The sequence below is a fragment of the Ambystoma mexicanum genome, chromosome 1p, assembly GCF_040938575.1.
Source record: "Ambystoma mexicanum isolate Mex_15411 chromosome 1p, UKY_AmexF1_1, whole genome shotgun sequence".
NCBI lineage: Eukaryota > Metazoa > Chordata > Amphibia > Caudata > Ambystomatidae > Ambystoma > Ambystoma mexicanum.
Window position 1 is genome coordinate 1,233,837,331 of NC_090921.1, and position 11,437 is coordinate 1,233,848,767.

Below are 11,437 nucleotides of genomic sequence, written 5' to 3' on the forward strand. Positions count from 1 at the left end.
AAGCATGGCCAGAAATACAACTGACTATAGTGCATCATTGCAGGACATGGCAAGGAAAAATGAAACAAAAGGAAGAGGACAGGAAAACGGAAGAGGCTAAACTAGTACAGAAAAAGATTACTAAATCACAATGGAAGGGGCACTAATAACTACGCCTACAACAATGACCCAAAGCCCCACACAAGTAGTGGCTGCACAAGATCCCTCCCAAATACCACCTTCACAGACTATAACACAACAGGTGCCGCCACTCCAACCATACACGACCAACATGGGAGGAGGATATTCAATGCCAGGTGCTGCGGAATTATGAGAGGGAGAGGATACGGATATAATACCCAACAGCAGGTGGGAGGACTTAGAAATTCCTACCCCACAAGGCAACCAGCATACCAGGACAACACAGGGAGCTTTCCATGGCAGAGTAGGGAACCACCGGTGTGTTGGAGTTGTGGACTATTAGGGCACATGTCACGCACGTGTAGAGTAAAACCAGGAACACCATCATGGAGTGAACAGGGACAACCAAGGCCCACACAGGAACAGCAGGGCATACAGCAACAGCAGACGTTGCAACAGGGAAATGAACAGCAACAACTAATAACACAACAACAGCCACAGACACATTCACTGCCACAACAACAGGTAGCAATAACACAACAACCCCAAGTACAACAAACACAACTGGGTAGGGTGACGGTCCTGGGACACAACCCTTACACAGGAAATGGTCAATCATTGTACCCTCAATAGAACAGCCCACAGACGGCCTTGGTGTGTCCCATCCTGTCAGTAACACCTAATAGTGCGGAGGAACCACGCATAGAGGTAACGATAGGTGACAAAAAGTTATCATTCCTTGTTGACACCGAGGCGACCCGGTCTTGCATAAGGGAAGGTAAATTTAAGATGTCAGGCGAAGCCATGAACACCCAAGGATTCTCTGGGGCTAGAGGGTTGGTTCCTTTTACTGATAACATTCCCTTATCTATAGGAGATTATGACCTGTCAGTTCCACTTCTATATTATAGTGCCTCACCAGTAGATATACTGGGGAGAGACATAATGAACAGGTTGAATATGACGATCTCCTTTACTGAGGACGGCATAATTTGCTCTACCCCAGGGATTAACATGCTCACAGCACGACAGATTATGCAAGCATACTGCGGACAGACAGCGATTAGGGCGGAGCCAGTAGATGGCGAACTCTTCCAGTACGGGACAGACATGGCATTTGCATGGATGCCAGGGATAGAGGGAAAAATATGGAGGAGGCCAGCAGCCTATCTGTTCAGACCAGAAACACCAGTCAATGAACCAGAGGGGAAGGTGGTTCCAGTGGACATTGAGAGCATTATAGCAACAGCTGATTACATTGCTGTACATGCCCAAGACAGAGAAGGAAGGGCATGGAGGGCAGTGATAGCACTAGCAGAAGGATGTAGGCTCACCCAGGTGTCAGATGAGGAGCTGTTCTCAGAAGAAAAGGAGGAAGGTGGAATGGTGTTTATGATGAGTGTGGAAGTATGGCTAAGAGTGGCGTACAAACAAGTAGCACAGAAAATTGCAATGGCACTTGAGGCACCCGCATGCACCCCAGTCCCCTTCTTTAAGGAGGATATGATAAAGGTACCCACATCATTGTGGACTACTAGCCCCTATGATGTAGGGTGCATAAAAAGTATAGGGGGAGTAAGGATAAAATTGAAAAAAGGTGCAATACTCCCCAGAGTGAAACAGTACCCACTATCAAAAGAGGCAGATGAGGGCATATATGAAACCATAACGGCCCTTATAAATAATGGCATATTGGTCCCCTCAGAATCACCATGCAACACGGCTGTATACCCAGTGCACAAGGCTAAAGGGGGTTCTTGGCGCTTCATACAGGATCTCAGGCCCATTGCACCCAGACTCACAAGATCTGACAAGCTTCACTTACAGAAACACAAAGTGGAAACACACCAGATTGCCACAAGGGTATTGCGAATCACCCTCAATTTTTAACAAAGTAATACAGATGGATTTGGGTAACATTGAAGTGGAAAGCACAGTGTTGCAGTATGTCGATGACATAATAATTTGCAGTACAAACGAAAGAACATGCAGAGAGGACTCATTAAAGATGTTGACTATATTGGCTGAGAAAGGTTACAAGGTAGACATGGAAAAGTTACAGTACTGTCAAGAACAGGTACTTTACATTGGTCAGCTCATATCCCAACATGGAAGAAAGATTGCACCACAAAGAGCACAGGCCATTTCAAACACACCAGTGCCACAAACAGTGAGGGAACTGCAGCAGTTCCTGGGTCTGTGCAACTACTGTAGAGCATGGGTATTTGATTACAGTTCATACATAGGACCCCTGCTTGAGGTGTTAAAGGAAGCTAATAAAGGGGAGAAAAAGCTGGGGTGGACAATGGAAATGAAAGAGGCTTTTGATGAGTTGAAAGATGCGATATCAACTGCTCCGGTACTGGCATCCCCAGACTATGAGCGACAATTTTTTATATTCTCACATTGCGACTCAGCAGTAATGAAAGCAGTGTTGGCCCAAAAAACAAGCATGGGCTACAAACCAGTAGCATTTTACAGCGGCCACTTAGATCCTGTGATGCTAGGTCATTTCCCTTGCGAACAAGGTCTCGCTGCAGCTGCTTTTGCGGTAGTGAAAGCATCAGCAATCACCATGAGGTGCCCAACTACCCTGTTTGTGGAACATGCACTATTTGCCATATTGAATAAACCTAAGTCCACCCTAACCACGCAAAGGGCATCAGGTTATGAGATCATCTTATCCAGAGCTGAACTATCAATTGTTAGATGTAGCACGGTCAATCCTGCAAGGTTCCTAGCAGAAGTAATTGAGGAGGGAGATTATGCCCACGACTGTACGCAAATAACTGACATGTACTCATGTACTAGAAAGGTTGAAGAAAACGCACTAGAGGGAGGTGAGCTCTTGTTCATTGATGGGTCATCAACTATCGACCAAAGGGATGGTGTAAGGAGGACTGGGGCAGCAGTGGTAAAAACGATGGAGGTACCGGTGTGTGTGGCCATGAAATGTGTACAATTACCACAGCATTACTCCGCTCAAGCAGCGGAATTAGTTGCACTGATCTTGGCGTTGAAGGAAAGCTTTGACAAACGAGTGACCATATATTCCAACAGCGCATATGTTACATCCACTGTCCACTCAGGGCTGTCGAAATGGAGAAGAAGAGGGTTTAGGAGAGCTGATGGCACTCCAGTGCAACATGCCCTCCTATTGGCTGAACTAATTGAAGCAATAAATGATCCCCAAGAATTAGCTTTGGTCAAATGCACCGCACACACCAATGGTGAAGGCCACATCTCAAAAGGGAATGCACCAGCAGACGCACATGCGAAGTATGCTGCATAGTTTGGTGAGATATGGAACCCCCCAGAGTCACAGAGAGGGAGAGGGAGGGGAGTGGCTAAGGAGATGTTGATAAGAGAAGGGTACACCCATCTCCCAGCCACACAGATCATGGAGCTACAAGCGGCTGCACCAATGGCCGAAAAAGAAATATGGCTAAAAAGAGGATGCGCAATGTCACCAACCGACACACTATGGCGCCAGGGTGACACTGGAAAGATTGTGATACCACTGGCACTATTGAACACCGCCCTGAGCCAACTGCACTACCAAGCCCACACAGGCAAGGAAGTAATTGCAGCACGAATTAGGGAAGACTGGTTCTGCCCCGAGTTAAATTCTCATGTGTCAAATTTTATCAGCAATTGTCTCACATGTCAACATTTTACAGCCGGCCATACTCTGAAGGTGATAAGAGGTACTATACCCCGGCCAGAGGGACCTTTCTGGCATCTTCATATTGACTATGTTGATATGATTAACGTATGTCAAGGAAATAGGTATATGATTGTAGTAGTATGCCCATTCTCGAGGTGGATTGAAGCAGGGCCCTGTTCACACCCAGATGCATTTAGAGCAGCTAAATTCCTAGTGAGGGAGGTCTTCCCCAGGTGGGGAGTGTGCGAGGTACTGAGGTCAGACAATGGCCCACATTTCGCAAACGAAATGTTCCAGCACATCACATCCTTGATGAATATCAAGCATAAGTTTGCATGTGCATACCACCCACAGGCCAACGGTATATGTGAACGCCTGAATGGCCTATTAAAGGAGGCAATTGCAAAGATACAGCAAACAACAAAGAAGAGTTGGTTATATTGCCTCCCATTAGCCCTATTTGAGCTAAGGAACAGACCAGGGTCCGACCACCACCTCACCCCTCACGAGGTGGTTACCGGACGTCAAATGCGCCTTCCCCTAACGCCAACATCAAGAGCATTTACTGACCACGAGAGTACTGCGAGTGTTCTTGGTGATGAAATGTACCAATATGTGTCTTCTTTGATTACTAGTGTAGTGTTTGTGTCTCAACAGCTCGAGCGCACGCGGGGCGGGTCTAACAGCGATCAACAAGAAGACGTGGATAAAGAATTGGAAAAGGAAGGACTGTGCAAAGTTGCTAAAGGTGACCACGTACTACTTCGCAATTTCAACAGAGAGTGGAACAGTCCACGATTCACTGGCCCCCATCTGGTAGAGGAGGTATCAATGAGAGCAGTAAAGCTACAGGACAAACGTGCTTGGAACCACCTACACGACGTAAAGATCTACAAACTCCAGACCCGCCCCAGCGCCACCGACAGGGCCATTGGAAGAACAACAACAGCATCACCAATGGAGGAAGAGACTTCTACCACGACTAACAGCCTAAGTGTCCCCATACCCTGCCACCCCCCAGATCCCCCAGAGACAACTATTAGAAAAGAAAGGGGTGATCCCCATACCGCCCACCCCATGGTTACACGATCAAAGGGTAAAGAGACTTCCGCCAGTTAAAACCCAAACCCTCTGCCTATTGACCCCCTGCCACCGTAGTAACAATTGAACTGAAGGACATTGTTTGCACCTATACACATGTAAACACCTGAATGTTCTCTTTCTTTTCTCTCGCACATGCAGGTACAGCGTATTATTGTACTGTTAAGAAAGTAGATAACTAACCAATTCACTGCCCAGGAGTAGATGGTACCCTCAGACGATAATTACCTGGAAGAATTGTCACACCAATTTGTATATGAAGTAAGAAGGCCAACGTACCTGAAAAGAAGGAGGGTACGTGTCTACTACACAGCATTCCTCTTGGCCATAGAACATTCAATGCCCCACCTCCAACCATACTTGCCTGCCCTGAGAGATAGATCGCTTAGATTGGCGTGGGAACAGCTCTTCGTCTGGGCACTGAATGACTACTTGATAGGGAGAGCTTAATAACAATAACTAACCTTAATAACGAGCATATTAAGAATTTTCAGGAGGGCATCTGTAACATCGCAAGAATAAGCTGCCGGACTGCAGCAAGGTAAGAGCAAAATGCTGGTGAAATTAGCATTTGTAATAAAATTGATAGGGATTTTAATGATCACCGGGTTCTTGGCTGCCTCTGTATGGCAGTACAGCTATGCTATCAATATTATTGCTGTTCCCAAACCTAATACACCCCCACCCCCAGCTGCAACAGGTGTTATGTCAGGTGGTACTAGTAAAATCCCACACAAGGAAAATAGAGTTAAACGCAGCACATACTCAGATAATAAAGGCATTGACAGCTACGTACAAGATTCAGCACACATCTCAAACAACATATGGTATCAACACATGACCCACATTGGTAAGCAGACAACAGAAGACAGCTGCTACGTTTGCTCATTGATCCCATATGCCATGAGCGCTTCTCGAACATTTGTTGCAACGGAGATAGATGGAAAAATAGCACGATGTATAATATACCTGGCACTGTTCCAGACGAAAGGAAGATTTCAAGGGACAGTGGTGCATCTGGTGTGGAAAACACGAGATACATATCCATATGAAAACAACTTCCTCAAGGCTTGTTTGAGTTACCACAAGAGCAGTTTACATGCTGAAGGATTCAAATACATAACAAGTGGTCCTGAAAAAGGAGAAACAAAGAAGGTAACACTGCATTACTTACATGTGATTGGTACGCCACTGAAGTCCCTGGTAAAAACGGATGTTGGGAAAGACCACTGATTATAATAACAGGGAAGGTGTACATGGACAACAAATGGGACATAGCAGTGGTTGGCAGTAACATGGTAACAAGAGAAAACATTTCAACTATTGATGGACATAACCATTGAAGTGGGAGAATGGAAGACCAGGCTCCCGTCCTTCACCTCTCGCGCTTGGCCTAGAGGGTCACGGCCCAGACACCCGCCGCGGGAAGAGTTTGTCCATTTACCAGACGACCAGGTACCCTGGTACAGGAACATACGGATGTGTCCACCTGCCTGCCCAGCAGCCCGCACTGGCCATGCCGACACCTGCGGCTCGGATCAGCTAGACTAAAAACCACACGTCGTTAGAGATGCCATGACGACCTAGACAACGGGAAGCACATCTGTACAAGTATACACACTTAACATTTCCACACCAATTTACACGAAGAACATACTCAGTGCTCTGACGTAGGCGACAGGCATATTCACGGACGTGCATCTTTATTATTTTTACATAGGCTTTCAGAATGCAGAAACGCAAGATGCATCATGAACTCATCTATAACGCTTGCTCACGCTTCCCTTGAAACCCGTTACCACCATGAGAGGTATAATGGAAACACGATACTGGTCATGGAAATGTATGCTACTATAATCTAAAGCACCTATGCACCAAACAGACTACTTAAGCACCAGGCCCGAGTAGGCCTCAAACAAGAGCTCCCGTGGACATTAACAAAGCAAGAGTCAGGTTGCTGATCCTGCAGAAAGAACCCGATGGAGCAACCAGCCAAGGTCGCAATGTTACAAGCCCACATCCAAGAACAAATCATCAAAGGCACGATGTTGCAACCTCGTACTCCGCGTACCAACGTTAAAGTCATATCTACAAATTAAACCAGACACACAGTGGAAAAGCAATATTAATTGTGCAGAATTCTGCCTCAAACACGGTCCCGCCTCACGTGACCTAGCCGAATCTGACGAGATGCCAAAACCCAGGAGAGAAAAGGCGTCTGGGTCCCTCACTACGAGACACAGGCCGAGACACTTGAAAGGCTCAATGGACACCTGCTACAGTGGGAGCGGTCAGCGGGAGCGATCAGCCTTCCACCTATGAATAAATCCTCACATTGTCTGCACGTACCCATATTGAAACATTGTTGCAAACACAGGTACACCGAGAGCTGGGAACAACGGTGGTCCCAGGCTGGGGAGCTCACGGATGCACCAATCAGAACATGGGGCTCTTATCTCAGACGTCAGTAACATTAGCCAATCCTCAGGAGCCTTCATGTAACAATTCTTATGTATCCAATTATAGGGACAACCCAGATATACCACCTGACTACACCTTGTCCACTAATATCATTCTCTATATGTGTACTATACTAACCCTACCACTCGAGCAACCAATTAAGAGTGGCGATAGGTTTTTTGTTAACTTTCTGAAGTGACGCAAGTAGCGCGTCATAATGCAGTAAAAAGGGCCTGCGAGCCCCACGATTATGTGTGTGTCAGGACGGACGCGTACGCTCCTTGACCCATCCCTGCCGTTTTGTATAAATAAACAGCAGAGTCGCCTTGCTCCTTGTGTGCGTCTCATACTCTATCTCATCTGGGATATACGGGAGGAGTTGGGGCCTCCCTGCCCGGAGGTCTGTGGACGGCCCGGCCGACCCCGGCAGAATTTCCCCCCCGACAAGTTGGAGGCACTGCTGAGATCTGTTTAAGATCAACTTTTATTTTTAGTTTTTCCAGGCACTCCCGTTGCGAGGAGGCCCGGCGGCGCGGCCCCCTCTGCCGTTGCCCCCTTCTGAGGACTACAGGACCATCGCGGAGCCGCGAGAAGACCGGACAGCGCAATCCGGATATTGGCCCTCGGGAGCCGGTTGAGAAGTATCCCGCCCGCGGTCGGCGAGTGTCCAGACGTGGTCCAGACGAGGGGAGGTGGCGAGCCGCTTGGAGGGTGCACGCAGTCGAGCGGCCCTGCATCGAGAGAACTTGGTGAGCATGACACGCACAACAAGCAATGCGAAATTGTGAGGGAGGGGGAGGAAGTAAATAAGGGAGGGGGGAGGTATTGTAGAGATGTGCGGCGAAGGTTTAACTGAGTGTTGCTAATGGAATGAATGATAGGAAAACGAGTGCGAGAACAGTCGGCTAACGTTACGCGAAAGAGGGGGGCGGGGCACGAAAACATCACGTGCAGCCGCTCGTAACAGTCAGCTAACGTTACGCGAAAGAGGGGGGCGGGGCACGAAAACATCACGTGCAGCCGCTCGTAAGACCCTGATGGTCTAAATTGCGACTAAGTGTGAGGGTGGGTGTGTGTGGTTTCCTACGACTTGACATTTATTGATCAATGAGTAGATGAGGTTCCCTATTGTTCGAGCAAGAAACTCGATAGGTAGATGACGTTTCCCTGTGGGCGGTAGCTAGTTACATAGTTGCCCAAAACGGAAGATAATTGGCTGGTTAAGCCCTCCTGTTAAGGGGCGTATCACACGCGAGGCGACGCAGCGTGCGCAGTCCGGTTATATTATTGATGAGATTACCTTGTTCCAGGAGAGACAGGAAGACAGCTGTAGGGTTAGCGGGGTAGATTGCAAGTGTATTTTGAACTTAAAAAACATAACAAGAATATACCAGTAGCTCGAAGAAATCGGTGACGTCACCAGTAGGGATTTAATAGGATATCGCGAGCACAAGGAATTTTGGGTTTGAGAGTGGTGGGGAAGAGAAGCATGATAAAGGAGCTGGTACGGAGATAAACTATAAACCAGTGGATCGAAAACAAGGGGAAAGGGGCGTGGCTGCGCACGGAGAACGCCGGCCACGGCAAGTGTAAACGGGGGAGGAGAACGGAGAAACAGGACGACTGTATAAGATCATCGTAAGGGGTACGCAGCCGCAGGGGGCTGCGTGCGCTTCGGCCGCAGGGGGCCGTAGGGGAAGGAATATAATATAACATCATATTTATTATCATTGCATAATTTGTCAAAAGGATTGTCGAAAGTCCCCACATTTGCGGGGCGAGGTAAGCAATACAAGGTTGTATATCGTAAACTGCTAGTAAGGGGAAGGGTAACAAGGGGAGTGAATTTATGTCATACGGGAGAGGGTCGGGAGGGTGGGGGAACACCCTCACTACCCCACTACAGCACATATGCACCACACTGCCACCACATAGGGAGAAGTTAATTAAGTACAGCATAGAGTGGACCCAGGGGACAGATAACAAAATGTTAACACCATGGCCGCCTAATGGTAGTTTCGATCCATATGCCCAACATTCACTACTGAACCATCTGCACAATACATACAAGGGGAAGAAGTTGGCAAACCATGTGGAGGTGTTTAACTTATGGAGGATGTTCCAGGGGTCTCGACCAGGACCAAATGGAATGTTCACTATGGGGGAAACACCGGAAGAAAAGGAGATTAAGAAAGAAGGAACGGGTGGGGAAAAGGAGTGCGAAAGCACAAAGAATACGGGGAACGAAAGACAGGAAGGAGAAAAGATTGATAAATCAGACGACATAAAAAAGGAACCGAGCAATGGGATACCCATAACACCGGGAGTGAAAACAGAGGGAGGAGGGTTGTACCCTTTAAGAGAATTAGGAGAAATAACAGGACAGTTAAGGGCGGCTGAAGGATACTCAAACCCGGCATACAGCCCTCCACCATATGTGGCTCATGGGAAGATACCAATGGGGGACAGGAGGATTAGAGAAGAGCAGACTGTAGAGATAGGAAACGATGAGTGGATAGCTGCACAGATATTGTTGAAATTACGAGGCTCACTAACTGGAGAAGAAAGGGAGGCGGTAAGGAGAACAAACGAGGATAGTGCCAGAGAGAGTGAAATGAGGGGAGAGGAGCTACTACGGCAGAAGGAAGAGATTTTGGAGGAAAGATTAGCAGAACTAAGGGATGAGCAGAATGAACTGATCAAACAACTTGAGCGGGAGGAAAGAGAGAGAGTGAGGAAAAGGAAAGAAGGTAAGGACGAATTGGAAAAATTAAGGGAACGAAGTGAGGAACAAAAGAGAGAAGCTGAAAGGGTAAAAGGAGCAGCAGATAGGGTATCAAGAGTAGTGCTGAGAGAGAAGAAGAAGGAAGAAGAAGAAAAGGAAAAAGAAATGGAAATATGGAGGAGGAGGATAATATCAGAGGCAACTAAGAAATATGAAGAGGGGAAGGTAATAGAGAGTATAGTAGAAAGAGAAAGGGTGAAATGGGAAAGGAAGAAAGAGGATGAAAGGATATTGGAACAGATGAGCAACGAAGTAATGGAGGAGTTGAAAAGGAAAAGGGAGGAAAATAGTAGGGAAATGGAGGAGAGGAGTGAAGGAGGAAGAGAAGAGAGGGGTTGGGAGAGTGAAAGATGGGGAGATGTAAATAAAAGTAGAGAGGTAGCAACAACATCAGCACAAAGGGGAACAGTTGGTAACAACGGAAAGGGAGAAAGAGACCTAATAGACTTAAAAACAGTAACAATGAAAGGAAAAAAGGCAGAGTGGGGGGTGCCATTTATGAATGATTTTTGTAGTGAGGAGGAAGGAGGAGTGGAGAAGGATGGAAGGAAGAGTGAAAGGGAAAGCTTAGATAAACTATACCTTACTAGAACAAACATAGATTCGCCCTGGATGAGTAGAAGATGGGAGGAGCTGGAGAGAAGTAAGGAGGAAGTGAAAAGAATAGGGGAAACACAAACCAATGAAACCACGCCACCCACATCACCATCGCACCCTCCCACGTCACGCCCTACATGTTCAACTACCGCGCGCTCTCTGCACAGAATAAAGCTCGCGCCCTTCATGAATGAACTTACACCGTATGCATGTCGGCTTAGGGACCTCCCTAGTCGCAGGCAAGACAGACAAATAAACATACCCATATTGAACACAGGAAATGATGAAAAAAGGGGAAAGGAAGAAGAGGGAGGTAGGAGCAGAGGTAGTAAGGAAGAATTTGGAGTAGTAAAAGAAATGGGGGAAGAGGAGGGGTGTGAAGACTCAACATTATGGAGCATAAAGGGTGACACAAGACAGAATTTAATGCCACTGCTGGAGAGAGGAGGGGTTAGACCACAGTATGTACCTTGGAAACATACGGATAAGGAAAATATAAAATGTAGGCTCCCATCACTAAGTGGAGGTGCGGGTAAGTGGATATATGAAATGGAAAAACACACCGCAGGACAGAAACTAGCAGTAGGAGATGTGAAGGGCCTGTTAATATCAATATTAGGGGATAGAGCGGATGACATTTGGAAAAGAGCGGGATTCCATGGGGTAACAATAACGAACACATCGCATGATGGGGCACCATTTGCAAA